At 38.2% G+C, this 20,098-nt stretch overlaps 1 pseudogene; it reads right to left on the bottom strand.

Annotated features, from left to right (window-relative positions):
• Positions 1–4,097: 4,097 nt before the first annotated feature.
• Positions 4,098–14,418, bottom strand: LOC117306434 (annotated as a pseudogene).
• Between the last annotated feature and the right edge of the window lie 5,680 nt (positions 14,419–20,098).

Genomic DNA, 20,098 nt, shown 5'->3' with positions numbered 1-20,098 from the left:
TTGTAAAAACCAGGCTTTGTGCCACATGATTGGGGAAAAAGTTGCATTTTCGTTCTAAGTCTTAGTCTTAAAGGCAGTGGACACTATTGGTAATTATTCAAAATAATTACCATCATAAAACCCTAATCGGTGAAGAGTAATGGAGAGAGGTTGATGGTTTAAATACGTAGTGAACAACGGCTCCCTCTGAAGTGACATAGTTTTCGAGAAAGATGTAATTTTCCACGAATTTGATTTCGAGACCTCAAATTTAGAATTTGAGGTCTCGAAATCAAACCATCTCAACGCACACAACTTCGTGTGACAAGGGTGTTTTTTGTTTCATTGTTATCTCGCAACTTCGACGACAGATTGAGCTCAAATGTTCACAGGTTTGTTATTTTATGCATATGTTGAGATTTACCAAGTGAGAAGACTAGTCTTTGACAATAACCAATAGTGTTCCACTGTCTTTAAAGTCAAAGTTTTAGCATTCGCAAATGAAGGATCTCGACCGAGATAAGTACAATGTAAGTATTGATTTTATGATCCACGCGGCCATCTCAACTTGAAGGTATGGCCAACTTGATAGCAAATACTCTGCATTTGCATTGTGATGCAGTACAAACAAAAAGCCTACGATATAGAATCGCTACTGCCAAGGTTGCCAAGAAAAAAGAAAGACGAGCGTTATTAGTCTGGATTTGAACTTATTGTATTCGTAACTGAAGGATCTTGAGCGGAACGGTACTATGTAAGTATCGATTATGCGATCCACAAGACAATATCAACATCTTGGTAATAATGATGGCGACTACTATGACAAGGCATTGAGATTGTGTTCCATCAAATAGCCGAAATATTCAAATATTTGCTGCCAAGGTTGCCAGTAGCGAATAGCGTGATAAGTCTGGATTGAAAGATATTGCATTCGGAACTTAATTATCTCGACCGGGAACAATCAAAAGCAAATCAAAATCCGCCCTCGATGGAGCTGTGGTTTGTCTCCAAGCTGTTTGTTTTCCTCTCGCGTCTCTCCCTTTCTGTCTTTGTCACTGCTTTTGGGAACGGTGACGTCAATGGGTGGATATTACTGCGATAAAATATGTTGCTATCAATGACTTGGCTCATTTGATCCCTCTGTGTCGAGGACCAACTGTCAGTGTCAGTAAGTTTTCAACCAACTGTTAAAAAGGGAAACAAATACACAACATTTTGTCTTTTATACTTTTTATAAAATAGAATTGACTAGCATAATCATGAAAGTTATTTACGCAATCTCGTTTCTGACTCTGATTGTTCAAACCTGCCAAAGTGCAAAGCAACACCGCTTCATGGAAACGTACTACTTACCTGAAAACCATGCGTTACTGAATCACGTAATTCACTGGCAGTTTGTATCTTCACCCGTGATCTGTGGGCGAGACTGCTCTATGAACCCGAACTGTGGCTCGTTCAACTATCACATCAAACATGATGTTTGTGTGATGAATACTGCCAGCAGAGCTCATAGCCCCGGTGACTTCGTTGGGCTGTTTAAAGATAATGATAGTTGAAAGCTAACCTTCAAATATTACTAACTAAGGTTGTGTAGTTTTTGAGAAATGAGTAAAACAGGTCACAAAATAATTTTGGTCTCATGATACCGAAATAATTTTAGCATATAAAATCCATACCTGCCAACTGTCCCGGTGTGGCGGTTTCAGTCTTCCGCCGTGTTCAGTTTTCCGGGTGACGTAGCCGGACATTTCACCACGTTGTTGGAACGGTTTAAGCTTTCCGGCGTGTTCAGTTTTCCGGGTGACGTAGCCAGACAAAAATACAGCCGCGAGTACCCTGGCGAGTACTGTAGTTCTCTCAGTGACCCCAAATTGTTTATTATTACGATTCTTTTCTGTTTAGTCACATTCTCTTGCCCCATCTTTACACGTATTCATGCGTACAGCTGTAAGCAGGTCACACTGCTTGTGCCACACCAAATTCTCTCATACGATCCACGCGTTCGCCGCTCGTTGTACTCGTGGACGCCGCCATGATTACAGCTACCGGAGAGTAACACGGATGACTCAATACAGCACTAAAAAATTGACTACTTTTGCTTGCTGTGCGCAGGCATCGCATGACGTTATGTTACCGTATTTGGTCATTCGGAAAACTGAACACGGCGGAAAGTTGAAACCGCCACACCGGGTTTCCCGGGACAGTCCCGGTTTCTAATTTTGAAGACCCTACAAATCGGGACTGTCCCGATTTCTCAACTTTCCAGATTTTATTTTCAAAAAAGTAAAACAAAATACTGGTGAACAACTGAAAACAAGTCTTGTTGTATCTTCTAGTCAAAAAATGGTTCCCCATCGCAATAATTGAGGGGTACGGTGGTAAATTCCATGTTTTAAAGTTTGTAAAATGGTTTGACAAGTCTTGATTTGCGCTACATTTAATGTGGCCGCGATCGCCTACGAATATATTAACGCTTGCACTGGCTCTACTACTATTTGCTGTCAACTGGCCTTTAACTCAACCACTACGCAAATGGACTAGACTAGTCTTAACCCAAGACGTAAGACAGGGTTTACAGAAGGTAATGGTGAAAGACTTCTCTTAAAATATTGGACAATGAAATGCTTTACTGTTTGAGAAAACGGCAAAATAATATAAATTCTCGTTAGCGAGAATTACGGATTTATTTTAAACACATGTTATGACACGGCGAAACGCGCAGAAACAAGAGTGGGTTATACCGTTATTTTCTCCCCATTCCGATGACCAATTGAGCTTAAATTTTCACAGGTTTGTTGTTTTATATATAAGTTGTGATACACGAAGTGCGGGACTTGGACAATACTGTTTACCGAAAGTGTATAATGGCTTTATCAAACTTTTTGGAAATTTTAAAGTTAAATTTCTATGACGAGTGTCCCCTGTTTGTGCTGCTACACTCTAAAAAAAAAATACCCAATGTTGCTTAAAATTTTACTCTTTGTGGTGGTAAAAAGGGAACATGGTCGTTAGCGGGGTAAAACGCTACGCAACAGGGGTTGCGTCAAAATTTACTCAATTCCTGTGTAAAACGGTTTCCCAACATTGCGTCAAAATGTTTACCCAACTATGTTGTGTCAAACTGTACCCAACAAATAACTACCCAATCTTTTGACCCTGCAACGTTACCCAACAACGTTGTGTCCTGTATTTACTCAGTAGTTGAGTACGTTAGCCCCAAGCGTGGAGTAAAAATTAAAACTTAAAGGAACACACAGACATTAAAAAGATGCAGAGGCATACACACACTTTTCGTTAAAACAAAATCAATTCACGATCAGCAATATCCAAATAAAGTCACTCAAATCAAATATTACAAGCAACTTAACTTTTAATCAAAAACTGGAACAGGCAAGTAAGACGATTCGATTAACAAAAACGTTTAGTCTATTTGTGTATGTTGAACTTTATGACTGAAAACTAAAAGACTTGCAAGGAGGAAAAAACAACTGACATGTTTCAATAATTATTAAATTAATATACTTTTCACCATCCTGGGTTGAGTCCACTTGACTACATTTTGATTTTTGTTTGTGTTGTACTTTCACTGAAAAACTAAAAGACTTGCAAAGAGAAAAAAAAACTGACATGTTTTCAATAATTATTAAATTAATGTCTTTTTCATTATCCTACATTGAGTCCACTTGACTACATTTTTTTTATGTTGAACTTTCACTGACAAACTAAAAGACTTGTAAAAAGACAAAACAACTGACATGTTTCAATAATTATTAAATTAATATACTTTTCATTATCAAAGGTTGAGTCCACTTGACTTGAGTTTTGTTCATGTTAAACTTTTACTGACAAACTAAAAGACTTGTAAAAAGACAAAACACCTGACATGTTTCAATAATTATTAAATTAATATACTTTTCACCATCCTAGGTTGAGTCCACTTGACTACATTTTGATTTTTGTCAGTGTTGTACTTTCACTGAAAAACTAAAAGACTTGCAAAGAGAAAAAACAACTGACATGTTTCAATAATTATTAAATTAATATACTTTTCATTATCAAAGGTTGAGTCCACTTGACTTGAGTTTTGTTCATGATGAACTTTTACTGACAAACATAAAGAATTCAACTTTTCATCAGTTTCTGGGTTGATGAGTCCGATGAACATTTTTCAGGTTGAACTTGACATGTCAAACTAAAATATGAAAACAATTTAAACCTTTTCAAAATATTTTACTAATCTAGTTCTTGCTCTGCCTAAAGCAACTTTTTGAAAGAATCCATCTCTGAAACACCTTGTTAAGTGGTAAACTTCCACGGCCTTAAAAAAAAAGCAACTGCAATCACAACTTGATATTTGGAACCTCCATAAATATCATCCTTAAAAAAGCAAAATGGTACAAAACATTTAGTTGTGAGCATTGTATATAACAGGTAAATGCACAATGACAAAGAATGATACCATGGCTACAAGCTGTCCAAGATATTTGCTGTAATGGCAGTTAATGCACTGACTGAACAAACCCCTACTAATTGACACCCACTATACTCACTGAATGGTTTCACCTTACTTTTGCATGAAGTGATAATAAGCACTAAAAGCCCTGATTGATCCTGGTTTGTCATTCACGGGTATCTCGAAAATGTTGTTGTCAAGAAATACCCACACTGCCGAAGCTTGAGGTGGGTAGGTGAGGTCCAGGATTTGGAAGCTCTTATAGCAAAGATCCACAACACCAAGGAGGGTCTTTGTTTCAAACGCCTTTCTCTCAATGATGACAAAGGTCTGCCTTGGTTTTGTATAGGAACCCCCAAGTGCAAGAACAAAAGGCTGTCCTCTCACTGAAGCATCAATGTTGTCCAGAAAGAACTCCAAATTGGTTCCCTCCTGAAAAAGAAGAACAATAAAGAATTTGGAAGGGATTATAGGTAAAACAATGACAACATTCTCTGAGATTTTTAATTTTTGTTTTGTTTATTTTTTTTGTGCAAGAAAACTGCAGCATTTATATGTGAGGTGACTTGTGAGAGTAACTAGAAGAAACAGGCTGGTTTTGGAGGTTCCCCACAGCTGAGGATTTTGTTCTCAAGGTGAAATAACCAAACTATATCAGACCATGGGAAAAGAGCTGATTAAAATAGGAGAACAAAAGAATTCAAAATTACTATTGTATCAACTGTTTCAAGCCTTTAAGGAAATCCAGAAAAAAACAAACATGTGGAATAATTACCTTTTGGTAGTCAATGAAAAGATCCATTGCTTCTTTATATGAAGCACGTCCTCCCTTTGTAGACTTACGACCTTCAAAGAGCAAAGGTAGTAGGAAGAGGCTCAGGTTCATCCGTTCATCTTTTAAAGGTAAACACATGAAAAAATGACATTCATACGTGAATTTGCTGATTACTAAGATTGTCAGTATGAGGTAAACTAGTCATTGCCTTATGGTGCTGTAAATTCAGTTAACTGGGCCTAGGTAAATTGATAAGGTCAGATAAATCGGGTGAGATTATAATAAGAATAAGAACTAGTTGTACACAGTATCAATCCACTACCATAAATAAAGATTCCGCTGGATCTGACCAATTGTCTTGCTATATATCAAGGCTGTGATTTAAGAACTCAAATGCCAGTACCATTTTTTCCAGCCAATAATCTGTATGGCCAAGATCAAGGCAAAGTACATGTACACACCATTTTTGCTTGTAATCTGATTGGATGAGCTTAGCCTTTTGTGATTAGACCCATTAGCATTCAAAAGTTAAACAAAATAATTGTCTCTTGAAATAATTGAGGGTAGTGTCATCTTTTTGATTTATTATAATTTGTTAAAAGGCTAATAGTGCATTCCTCCATCTCTACAATGGCTTTCTTGACACTACTTCACTATCCGTGTTCCATTATGTCATCAAAAATGGCAATGCTCAATACCACAATGCACCTTGAGACAAAGCAGTCAGATATTTACCCTCTGTAATGTCCTTGTCATCCATACCCTCAATTCCAAAACGCTTCTTCCATCCCGCAGCTGTACTGTTGGCATACGCTGCAACGCATGCCGACATTGTTGGCCATTTTTGATACAAGAGTTGGTGCTTGGAGGGAAAGATAGTTTCATAGTCCTGCTCGATCTGTGAATAATCATAAATAAAAAAAAAATAAAAAAAAATACAATGTTAATAAAAGTTATGGTAAAAAGCTTTATGTTCTAGGCTTCGCTTTCAAGATTTAATTTGAATCTTCCAAGATTTAAAAGCTTTGTGTGCTGGGAAAGTTTTACATAAAATACCATACAACATTCTCTTATGGGAAAAAGAGATGAATTGAGGCAATTCCCATTTAGTTTCAGTGTTATTAACTTTCTTAAGTGTTATGAAACAAACAAAGCCTTATCTTGCACTGAGATAAAACTAGCCCCCATTCCCTTCCCTGTATATCCATGGATCATTTTCTTTTCTCTTTGATTTGCCTCAGAAAAATTTGAATACTTTAAGGCTCACCACTGAAGCTATGAGTGAGCAGTCATTTTTTGTCAAGATTTAGACTGAACATAGACTGACTCCATACCTCAAGAAAATTAAGTGTTATACAAGTTCCTGAGACAAGCTTTTTAATTTAGGCCCCCTTAAGTTTATCTTTGTTTTCTTGGGTGGGTTCAATACTTGGACATTTATGATAACAAACTAGTTGACCAACATTTACTTACCATTCCATTATCAAATAGATGTGGAAATTTTTTTGAGAATCAACGTCACATCAGGTCCCTTTGCATTGTTAGTTGGCTGAATAAAATGCCGGCGATAACAAGCCGTCCGTCTCATCATAGTTCTGAGTTGTACTTGGTCATCGTTATGCTTCATCCATTCTGTTGCAGCTTCCATTTCTCCAGTATCTACATTTGATTGTATGTCATTATAATCAAAAGTGCAAAATAGTTCAGCTTGTTGAAAATTCTTACTAATTGTTTAGTTTGTCTCCTCCTCATTGTCTAATGAGGAAACTTAAGTGACTTCCTGTCTATGGATTGTCACAGATTCTTTCTCAATGTGATACTTCATTAAGGTACTAGTTCAGCATGAAGCCATGGAAATACATTAAAAATCAGTTTACTTTGGGTCTGTTTCTACTGTTTCTTTACTCACATTTCATACTCAAACTGCAAATTAAGCATTTTCTTTGTGCAAATCATCAATTTGTATGTAAGCACCTCCTTTTTGCCAGTTTGCAATTATAATCCTGACTTCCATAGCTTGCTGATAAATTAGCAACGTAAACAGTGTTAACGGTAATTCTTTAAATGTGATGCTGATAGAGCTAACAATATTTTACCTAGTGAGTAACACATTCATTTCTATACACTTACCATACATAATTGCGGATGCATCTTTGGCCTCCTCCTTCTGCTCAGCCTTCTTAGAGTTTATTTTGGTACTTGGGCAGTCTGACTCACTTCGTTGCTTAACTTTCCTTAGGTATTTCAAATGGTACTCAAGAGATCCATGTGCTGGTCTATGGGATACACCTTTCGTGTACCACTGCTCCTGAAGCAAAAAAAAAAAAAAAAAAATGAACACAGGTGTGTTTTTGCTTTATGATCAGTAACATTTTACATGAAACCTTATAGTATAAATGCTGTTGTTGACTTTGTAATACCATGTAAATATGGACACATAGGGTCAGTGTAAATAGCCACAACAATGCATCACACTGTGTAGGTTAAATAACGTGCAAGACAGTTTAATACTTACATAGCCTTTTCCCTCGGGGTCTTTTAAACATGGAAATGCCTCGACTATAGACTGAGCCATATCTTCCTTCATGTCAGAACTTGGCCTGTTATGACAGTAATTTTGTTTGAAACGTTAGGACTAATTTAACAACAATGCACCCACAATCTTTCTCCAACAATAAACTGACTTATTAAAGGCTGTTGTTCAAACACCAAACCTGATCATCTACCTCTGCCAGTGTGATAAGTAAAATTATGGGTTTGAGTGTCAGTGTCATCCAGGAAACATGTTTACTTTCGTTTTTTGGGGGACAGCAGAGTACACAAACTACTCACATCAAAACAGGGCTAAGATAATTTCTTTGCAATCAGCCAACGTTTGTGATTCATACAAAATTCTTTAAAAACTGTATCTGTAAATAATGTCATGGTGAGGCAATATCAACTGGTGTGATTCATGACAATACATAGAGGGAGGGTGTTGTACAAGATAAAGTAGAAATGTTTAGAAGAAAAAAACCAACTCACTTATCACCAAAGTTGTGTACGAGGTAGGAAGCACACTCATTGGCTATCACCTTCGAATTTCTAGGTGAGAGAGCATGATGTGTAGTCAAATCAGAAATGACTTTCTGACCTTTTGCAGACCCCTTCAAAATGTCAACTACATCCTACAATAAAAAGATCATATTTGTTCTTGTTATTTTAACTCATTAGTTACTAATAAAACAGCTTGTGATTTTGATACTACATTGTGGACAGTGAAAACAAATTCCACGCTTCAACAATTGCTTATGAACAGGAAACCATATGTTGACCTTTTTTCAAAGTGGAATCCAATACATATTTTTCTTGGGCTGAAGTAATTATTTTAGTTGGATATGCTGTTGCGACTTCTAACTTCAATATATTAAAAGAAAAAGCGGAGCAAAACTGGACAAGACATTATATCACTGAAGTAATGCATCTTTGATCAGCTCAAAAATACACAAAATAAATTTAATCATACTTACAAATCGACAAGATCTTTTTTTTCTTCTGAACTGGCTGTTGTGATAGCGTGGGACTAGCACTGTGGAAAAGTGGGGAAGAGTGGGTAGATGCACAGATCTTATCATCACAAGAATCTTCAAATAGATCCTCTGAACCCTGGCTTTCAGAAATCAAAGACTCAGCTGTGGAGAGTTACATTGTTGATTGTGATTCATCTCCAGAAGGCAACCACAGAGGTTCTTGAGTTGACATCATATCAGTCATGATGCTGACAGGGTCATCAGAAAAATTGGGACAACTGGAGTGTACTGACGAACCAAAGTCGCACTACAACAGAGAGATGTATTCAAAATGGAGTAAGCCAGCTTTTGGCAGAGCAAAACAAGATGGACACAGGGTGGGTGTTGGGTACATGTGTCTGTACATTTGCAATGGTATTCTATCAATGGCAAAAGAAGTGTCAAGTTTAAATAAGTGTAGGTGGTGTAATGGCTATATTACAAAATGGTGTAGTTTGGGGAAAAAGAATTGCAAGCTCATAATTTCAATACATATTTGGTTTTCCAAAGAAGTTCAGTAAAGTGCGAATTTTACTTGCTTTTCTGCATGTTTATCTGGTTTTTAGTTCATGTCTTAAAGATGTTACTAAGCCAGAATATAGCGGGTTGGTATATACCAATCATGATCAGTCTTCTCATAGCTTCTAACAGCATGTACAGGTCTGTGATCAAAGAGATTGTGATGTTCTCTCAACTCTAAACTCTGGTTTTTGCTTTCAGATACGTCATAGGCTTGGTAATGGTAATTGTAATCATGTGTTTTCCATGGCTGCAACACTAACAACAGCTTAGAATCCATCCTTACAATATTATTCAATTGGGAAAATGACGGCATTTCACAGTTCCAGTCAGTAAGTAACAATGTATTGGGTCTATAACTGTAACTGTTTATTTTGACAAAGTGATCTCTTTGTCTGGAGTGCAGTGTAGCAATCTACACATCTCCTCCTCATTGTCTAATGAGGAAACATAAGTGACCTCCTGTTTATGGATTGTCACAGATCCTTTCTCAATGTGATGCTTCATTAAGATACTAAATGCCTGTAATTCCTGATGCCTATTAGCCAAGGTTTTTGTAATGTTCCTGTAATTATTACATATTTTAGCAACTGCTTTCAGGGGTTTGTGCTTTGCTTCCTGGCGCATGCATGAGTACTGACTTAATGGACCAAGGAGTTGTATGGCTCGCGGATAATGGACAATGTGGTGGTGCTTTGGAATAAGATGGGAATCTGGAAAAAGTTTCAAAAACAACAAATGGTGTTCTTTAATTCTGGACTTCAGAAAGAGGACTCCTTCATCGTTGATGCTTGGTGCAGAAACAAGTTTGTATATTTGAAGCAATACTTGAAATAATTCCAAGTATTCACAACCTTCAGACACTTTGTCACCCACAATAAGCAAGAAGTACAAGGAAAGACAATGCATCTGGGCTGATGTTTGTCCACTTGATCCAAAGGGATTCAAAAGCTTCCCTTGAGGGATGGGGCTGGGCTTGTTTGACTGATCATTAAACCCATAACTAAATGAGTGGAGCCGGCTGTTAAAATCCTGAAGAGAAAACAACCCCTGTGGGGCAAGTTCTGCAAGAACAAGTTTCATTTCTATTGGAAGCAAACATTCAAGAAAGTCATGCATGATGTCTGGACATGTATTTTCTGCCACATGGTAGTAACTCAGCTGATTCAGTTGAGAAGACATTTTTAAACCCGTTTTTTACACATCATTTACTTCTATGTCATCACCAATGCCATTTTGAGTTCGAAGAGATGTTATATCCTCAACAGTCTGGTGGTGTGTATCAGCTTTGCGTGTTTTACTTGTGGTAAACCCCAATATTGTGTTTAGGGCTAAATTATCACCAATTGATTGGAAGATTTTTGGTTTTATATTGCCCACAAACTCACCAGGGCTGTTGATTGTCATGCCTCTTGTATACAAACATTCCAGTTCATTTGTGAGAGGAGCTAGTATTGCGTTAATTCCATATTTTGAGACGACAGATGATTTTGCCAATGCCACAAGTAATATGTTTCAAGCTTGGCTTGAAACTTCCGAGGAAGGCAGATAAGAGAAATATATATTCCAAGTACTTTATGCTTTCCCTTTTTGGAACCTAGTGGGTTGGCCGTCTCAAATTCATCATTGTACAAAAGTAGGTCAATTGTCATGCTCTTGTCTAACACTTGATTATTTTTAGCTTTGTAATATAAGCCATCAAGGTAGGATTTTACCACATAATCTTCACGTGAGGCATTTTGTTTGTAGTCAGTTATATTTGACATATATCCTGGCTGCTCTAAAAACAGTTTCAAGTTTGCTTCTATTGGAACATACTGGAAAGTTTCGTCTGACAGTATTTGTTCTGTTCGCCCAGTGATTTTGTCTATTTTCTCCTTGTACACATGTCCTAACACTTTCTCCTTTGGTTTGACCAATGCATCTGCCTTGATGGCGAACTGAGTTTGTTGATATTCAGTTGAGAGTTTAAAAGATTGTATGGGATCTTTTAATGTATTCAATGTGGACTGAAAGGTCTCCACTTCATCTTTACATGGAATGACATTCCTTGAAATATCTTCCAACAATGGAGCAGCCGCCTTCTCTATTGTACAAACTACAGACCCAATTAATTCACGTGACAGAGAAAGAATCTTTTGGGCAGAGGAGGAAGGAATTGATGAGTCTTTTAAATTTGCAATGTAGACAGCAGTTGCATCTTTAAGTTCATCTTCACTCTGGTCCTTCACAAACATTTCTTCTGAACCACATGCATGTGGCTGGATGAGATTCTGAGCAGGGGGCAATATGTTTGGCATAATTGTGGTGTGTGTCTTAGTGTGACCATAGCCCCTTCCAGTCAAATTTGAATGAGCAGATTCTAAGTGTCTCCTATAAGTGTATCCACTGTAGTAAATATGATTACATCCTGACTGGCTACATATGATTTTAGTGTTGGTTTTTGTGGTTAGTTCGTGCTGTTGTTTGAGATGCCTCCACAATGTCTGTAGACTATCATGCTGCTGCAGACATTTGTAGCATATGTATGTAGGTGGTTCGTTTTGAAAGGTGAGTGTAGGTGTACTCACTTTATCTGCCTTCATCAAGTTAAATTGGCGCATGAATTTCACCCTTTGGCCCACTTTAGGGATAAGATCTTTTATGCAGTCATCATCCAGAAGTTCCAATGCAGACGAGTCAATGTCATTTTCTGCAAAAAAAAAATAAATAAATAAATAAAAAACTAAACAAATATGATTGATTGATTGATGGTCAGATTGAATGAATTAGTGAAAAAATAAATCACTGGATGAATTCATTTTTAAAAATAAATGAAAGAGAAACTAAATAAGTAAGCCTATCAAAATAAACAACATTAATAATTGATAAAATGAATAGATGTAAATAGATATAAAAATGAAGAAACGATCAAATGAATGAATGAATCAACAAACGAACGAACGACTGAACCATCCAACAACATACGAATGAGTAAAACAATAAATATATTAATAAATAGATGTATAAAGAATAACAGAGAAAAATTTAAAATCATGTCTTTCAGTCTAGTTGTATAATTTGCTGAAAACTGCTCTTTGTATTCCATAGCCATACTGTTGATTCAATAAATGTGTCTTTCTTGCTTTGGCTTGGACATTCCAAAAAAAAGTTTGAAAAATGAACTCCTGATTTTAATAATGGTCAAGTCGGAGGACCAGACGTTCTTCAACTGACGTTACTATAGAAAAAGCAGTTAAATAAAAATGGCCTAGCTGACGTACATGTACATGTATCACACAGACCCCAAAACAACACTGCATGTACATCAACGTTCAGAGACAACACAACTCTACAGCACATTAAAAATATGCAAGGCCTGCAACGTATTTACAACGTTTACGTTGTTATAAAAATGTTGGCAATACAATATGGATTGTTGTTTTTTTTTGACTGAGAATCATTTCCAATTTTGAAAGTACGCCGGACTTTTAATGTTCTTTATACATAACGAAAGTAACGTGTGTGGGTGTGTGTACTTGTTTGTTTTACGCTTAATTGGAATAAATTTACAGATCTTATTATCAGAACATTTTGTTTAGACCCTTCCCGTTTTTAAATTTAAGATAAAACTCTCTATGTTTAAGGTTGATCAGACAAGGTTGATCAGACAATATCGTGCTTTAATATAAATTTGTTTCCTGGAAAAGTGTAAATAAATTTGGAGTCCGATTTTGGTGAAAATGTGAAACATAAATATTACAAATCTGTGAAATTATAAATGAATAGTTGAATCACTTTTTATTACAAAGACGCATCATGTTAAATCTCTTTTTTGAATGTGTGTGGCTCTGAAAAGAGCCGTTTGGTTTGTTTGAGAGAAGATTTCTCTCCTTCCTCAGGGTTTCTTGAACTTGTGGATGAGACGATCGTGTCGGTCCATGTCGGCTGCACTCTGAAAAACCTTCTTGCATCCTTGCTTGCACCTTCGCTGTTCACCTGAAAGTGGCGACTCAAGACCCTCGTCCAAGTCTGCAAACTGAAGCGTTCCCGCAGTCGCCCTTTGGGCCAGTTCATGCCATGCCATCTGGATGTTGCTCGGATGGTTGTAGCCATCTGCAAACTCAAGTAAAAAAGTTATCAACTTCTTTGCGCGAATCGGCCTCTTGGAACAATGACCACAGGAAGAGGACTCACACTTCACAAATTCCAGCTGAAACGACCGCTGACGGGAGAGAAATTGAAATTCCTCTGCAAGACTACTCAGACTATCATCTCGCTGGATTTTTAGAAGGCTTGCATTGGTGAGTTCCTCAATTTTGGCCTCATCTGTGTGCTGTGTTGAACGGCAAGGAACAGGGACTATGTCCAGTGGGAACGAGTCGTAAACTTTTCCTTCCAGGCAGCGGTGGACGTCATCAATCGCCGTGTCAAGAACAACAGCCTCTTTGGTTTCCCTCTATTGTTGTGTCAATTTTGTTTGTTCTTGTGGAGTCTTTTCCTCTCCGGGTAGACTAGCCTTGATCTGAAGCCCTTTTAACCACATATTCAAGGGGGCCCATGAATGTTCTACCATGTTGAACCTACTGTCCCCAAGTGAATATGCCACAATGCACAAGTAGTCGAGGTTAGTCTCGCCAAAGTCGTCCAATCATTTGGACTACCTTCAAACTGTGCTTTTTCCAGTCTGGCCCATTGTCTGATATGATTAGGGCAGCGTACTTGCCGTCTTTTTCGTTGACTCTTTGAATTAGTTGTTTGAGGTCTCCATGGTGATTATAGACGGATGCTTTGTGAAACTTGTTGCCCCGGATATAGATAGAGAGTGGACCAGTTCTGGGATAGTTGAAGTGGAGACGGCCTAGCTTGTCATGTCGATATTTTGAGGTGGGTAGCTGACACTGGTTGCCAGGTAACGGAGGTTCTTGAGATGGTGTCTTGTCGTGCTGTTTTGGTGATGGCCGGTGAAGAAGCTGCATATACCCGCTTGGTATAATTTTGTACCCAGTTGAAAAGTTGTGGTCTGGATAATGTACCATGTCATTTCTCATGAAGTAAGGTTTAAAGGACATCCTTCTATCGACACATGGACCCCCTCCTACAAGTAGCTTGTTTTTGTCGTCCACTGACCATGCTGACACCTCATCTTCAAAACAAGTGGCCATCTCAAGAGCGTAATTCACGGAGCTTCGGCAAAAATGAGAGTTTGTGTTTTCCTTTGATACATCATTTGCCTTCACGCCAATTTTTGCGACAATAACTCCATGATATCGGACGTTTGCATGACGGCTACTATCTTTTGTTAGTTGTAAACCACAGTCAAGTGCCAACTATTTTTTTTCACCTCAGTAAGTCTTTCTATAATCTCTGTAAAATAATCGTTCGCGGCAAATCGTGTGATGGTTGCCGAACTGTCCGAACTTGTCCTAAATGGACCGCGCGCCTAAACAGCAACATCAACTGTGGCGGGTTCTGATTGGTTGTTCTATTCTCGGTCTAGTTCGTTTAGTTACGTAGGTAGTGCATTTAGAATCAATAACACTTTCGCCCACTTGGCAGTATTGTGTTTGTAATTATTTAGGCCCTTGGTCGGTAGTCAACATTCATAGTTAGGGTAAATAATCATTATCAAGATAGCTAGACATTCATGTTGCGATGGTCGTGTGGACCACAGTCGATACCAAAACTAAACAATATAGGCCTTGCGCAAGTCTCGTATATATACGTTTTGCTATTTAAGTGCATTTTAGTTAAAAATCTCCACACGACTTTGAGTTTACAGGCTGTCATGATGGAAAGACAGCAACACACCCAGCTAGCATCGAACCACCGGGCCAGGTGTCGCAGAGTGGACCCTTGCGCCACTCTACTCAGACTAATATCGGACATAAAACCCAGACACAAGAATGGAACACAGTGACACCAGATTAGAAATAATCAAGAAACTACAATTTAATAGAAGTACCCCACAATAATTTAGCTTTAACAATCTTCCTGTTTTGCACCTTTACATTCTCCACAGCTTAGGGCAACCCGTATAATATGAATTTCATGCATAAGTAAGTAAGTTTACATCCAGACTTTAATACAATGAAAGTTCTCATAAATAAGTAAACACACAGCAGAAAGGCGACATAGACTTTGTAGTATGGCCAAGTGAGTCTTGAGAATAAGTTCGCTCAGAAGAGTGAACCCCGTCCCCTTGTCAACATCGGTAGCCCCACGTAAGTCGCCCCGCTGAAGGTTGATCATGCCCCAGAGGACCGTTTAAACCAAGTGTGGTTTAGTGTCACGGGAACTCCTGTAAATGTTACATTATAGGAATCCCTTTACTACAAACAATTCTATTTACACACGGTAAAGCTACGCCTTCACAAATTTCACAATGGCCATACCCAAAAGATCAATTAAACAACAACAATATGCTTCTACAACGAAAGTTTATCGATGATTATTTTAGGCAAACAATAATCAACTCTTTAGGCAAACAATAGTCAATGGCTGCATGCATTTTAGAACAAGGGACATTTAGTGAATAACCCATGGCTTGATTAAACCCCAGTACAATTAGTTTAAAAGTTACTCACAATGCCTTTGGCTTCGACACCGCTTATCCTTGGGTCCGAGATTCCCGGGAGGATTTACGTTGAAACACCCGCCGGACCCCTACCCGTGCTAGACGGGTCCACACGACACAGCCTCAACGCTGGCCTAGCTGTCCGCTGGTTCACACCCAAACAGTACCCTTCTCAGCACCCGCAACGCAAATCTCAACCATAATATAAAATTCGTTCGGTTTTATAATGCGCTCTACGAAACCCATTACAAAAGCAGCCCAAATGCCTGACGGGACATTCCAACCATAGTGATTCAAACAATTATCGCCCCTCCCATGTTAAGCCTATAACAATGCACATTAGTTATCAGCCATATAAAGAAGTAATTTTCCTACATACTGTTAGTGTTACACCAGGGCTGGGCCAGGCCTTGGGCCAGGCCTTGCTAGACCTATACGTATACGGAGCAGATTTATCGGAAGTTCGGGCGACTTCTCCTTAAAGTTTCGTATTTAACTGCACTACCGCGGAGTCAGTTCTAGAATTGGTCTCAACGTTTTGACTAAAAGTACATGGTTAATGTTTTCAAAACATCAGAAAACGCGCGCCACACTTGCAAGGTCCAGAGTATATTGCTGTATTCGACTGATAACATTGCTCAATGAAAGGCAATGAAATGTCAAGACATGTTAAAAAAAACAGCTATTTATATTCTTCTATTTATAAAAGCCGTTTTATAGGAACATGCCGATTTAGAGTATGCATTGCCGGCAACCACTTGAGCGCAGAGTTAGCTAAACATTCACAGCGACGTTTTGTATGTTATGTCTTGGATTGGATGAATTAACGTTGGAACTCATTCAAAAAGTGATGTTTTTGTTCTTCTGGTAAAACGAATGTACTTAAGAGTAAAAAAATCAAGTAAAGAAAAACAACAACAACAAATTTTTAGAGTAGCAGTTCGAAAATTTAAATTAATGCTTCATAAATTTCAACCAAATGTTGATTATCTATAAATAGTTATTGTGGCTGTTTCTTCTTAATATCCCTTTTTTATATAGCAGGTACAGGTTTTTAGTTATCCAATATATATATTGGCTTCTGACAGGTACCCCCCGAACAAAGATATTGACTAAATTGGGAGACCACCAACATAGGGCTAGATAGCTCAGTTGGTAGAGCGCCGGCACGTTAAACTGGAGGTCGTTGGTTCAAATCCCGCTCTAGGCAATTTTTCTTTGTTCATCCCAAAATCATTTAAAAAATGTACCCAGTCAGTTTCCCTTGTGGTTTATTATTTGATATATATATATACATGTTATTATATAACAGAAAAAAAGAAATAATAATAATACCGAAAACACAATCAAGTATTATATCTTAATTTCCTTTCGGTTCAAAAGAGTGGGTGGAAACGTATTTCGTCAGCGGTCTCACAAAGTAGCACTCAATGCTTTACCAGCAAAAAATACCATAAGAGAAAACGGCTTCTGAAGTGGAACACTCTTTAGTCTAGGTTCCTAGACCATTGGTATTGCGTGGTCACACACACAATCAACGTTCCGATTATGCACGGCAAAAACGGTACACGCTTGTAATAAACGAACGCTAGCGGGCGCTCTGTTTCTCTGATTTCCGGATCTCATGTCCTGTGCTCACCAAGGTCTAGGACATTTGCAAATTGAAGGCGTGGCCAGACTATGTAAATTACTTTTAATGTATGCAATATTCATATCACGTGACGAATTGAAGATGACTATTCAAACTAGACCGAGTCAAAGGTCAATATGATCGGCGCTCTATTTTTAATAGTCTTTGCTCAAAGAGTAATTCCGTGGTCATTATAGGCCTATTAAAAGGAAAACAGTGAAATTTTAAGTATAGACTACCTATTCAGATTATGGATACGTGACGATTTGAAATCGTAAATAATGGTCAAAAATCGAACGTAAGATTAGCATTCAGAGAGTCCGTGTAACGGACGCTTGTATGGCTCCACGGCGTGGATCAATCGGAACGTGAAATAAGCCTTGTGGAATATCACGTACCGCCCATGCCGTGTCTCGTGGGGGTTGGAGTTGTTAAATCCCGGGCGCTATGAACTCGCAGCTTGCGGGTGTCGACTCCGTTGTTATGATCGCAACGTTCCAATATGCTCCATTTTGATTCATGGCCCCCTAATTTTTTTTGTTATGAGTTTTCAGGTAATTTTGATGATGTCAAAACGTAGGAATATCGCATCTACCTCCATGGTTATATTGACAGTGTTATTGTGTGAGTAGCTTAAAAATATCATGAATTTTTTTTATAAAAGGTTGAAATAAAAATAATGCTAAAACAAAATTCCCTCAAAGCATAATTTTGCCAAACAAAGTATTATTTTTTAATTCTGTGAATGAAGAGTTATTTTTGAGGTAATGATTAAACTGGGCAACTAGTGGAATTTATGACCCGACTACTCGCCTCAAATAACTGGGAGTTGAATAGCAGTAGTCGCCACCCGACAAGCAATCAGAATTCGCAATTTCTCATGAGTTGTTCCAAAAGATATTGTTACGACTACATTCCAAAAAGTATTATATGGTTATGTTCCAAGCTGCGCAGCTACTCGGCTACGTTTACGTTCAAAGATACGCTTAGGTCTACGTTCCTTCAAGTTACACTATACTATCAAAAGGTATGTTTTCAAGCCCGAGTCAAGCTACGCTTACATTCCACGATACGCAGCTACGTTTACATTCCAAGATACGCTTAGGTCTACGTTCCTTCAAGTTACACTATAATGTCAAAAGGTACGCTTTCAAGCCCGAGTCAAGCTATGCTTACGTTCAAAGATACGCAGCTACGTTTATGTTCCAATATGCTACGCTTCAGTCCAAGATATGCTTACGTTCCAAAAGATGTCAACAATCCAAGCTACGCAGCTACTCAGCTGCGCTTACAGATCTGCTTATGTTCCTTCAAGTTACGCTATAATATCAAAAGGTACGCTTTCAATCCCATGTCAAGTTACGCTTACGTTCCAAGATACGCAGCTACGAATTAGGTTCCAAGATATGCTTACGCTCCAAAAGATACTGTTACGTTCCAAGCTACACTCAGCTACGCTTATACACTCCAAGATACGTTTAGGTTACGCTACAATATCAAAAAGTACGCTTTCAATCCCGAGTCAAGCTACGCTTACGTTCCAAGATCTGCAGCTACGCTTACGTTTCAAAATACATTCTCACAAAGACGCTTTTGAATCCCTCAAGATTTCCTTCCCCCAAGATTAAAAGACTTTCACTGTGAATAACACTACAGGGCCCACCAGTTAATATCTGTTTGGCAGAAAATACTGTACAAAATTTCTTTACTATCCAAAAATTTAGGTGGGCACTAGGCATAAGTCTACAACATTTCAAATCTAATTAAAAATTGGCTGGTAACCAGTTTCTGCTAAGCAATACTATTTTGTGATAACTATAAGCAAATTGTTTAGCCAATACAGGCTTCATCAGTGTGGGCCCTGGCACGTCGGGAGCATAACGCCCGTTCGCATTTCAAGCTGCATCATGGCAATGCAGTAGTCTGGATCTGGATATCACACATAGAAAGGTTTGTTGTGGTACCGCAAACTTTCTTTATCGTATTTCCACCATGTGGCAAAGTTTTAAATCCTACTGATCTGGACATTATTATACTCCGATAAAAACAAATACCCACACACACATGCAGAGTATAGCAAAAGTCATGCAACGCAATTACTGCATGCATTGTACACTGCATGCACAACACTGATGAATTATTCATGAGCCAACCGCAACGCAGCCTCTGATTGGCTCCACCGGAAAGTCGGGGGAGATTTGCCGAAAAACAATAAAAAAAGTTAAGACCCGTCGTTGCAAATGTCCTAGACCTTGGTGAGCACAGGACATGAGATCCGGAAATCAGAGAAACAGAGCGCCCGCTAGCGTTCGTTCATTACAAGTGTGTACAGTTTTTGCCGTGCATAATCGGAACGTTGGTTGTGTGTGACCACGCAACACCAATGGTCTAGGAACCTAGACTAAACACTCTTTAGAAACCCGCCTCCCTTCAAAACTTAAAAGTATTCCCATTTAAATTTCTCAATAGTTACTTGATGACTTGAACTTAATAATTAATCTGTTTTTTTGTTTGGCTCGTTTGCACAATTACTTATGTAACTAGACACGACAGAAGATACGTGCTACTTCGTGAAAAAAAAAAAAAAATGTATTTTTGCGTTTTCACGAAGTAGCATTCGCCTATAGTACAACACAGC

This window comes from Asterias rubens, unplaced genomic scaffold (assembly GCF_902459465.1).
Source record: "Asterias rubens unplaced genomic scaffold, eAstRub1.3, whole genome shotgun sequence".
Classification (NCBI taxonomy): domain Eukaryota; kingdom Metazoa; phylum Echinodermata; class Asteroidea; order Forcipulatida; family Asteriidae; genus Asterias; species Asterias rubens.
This window is presented reverse-complemented; position numbering and strand designations above follow the sequence as displayed.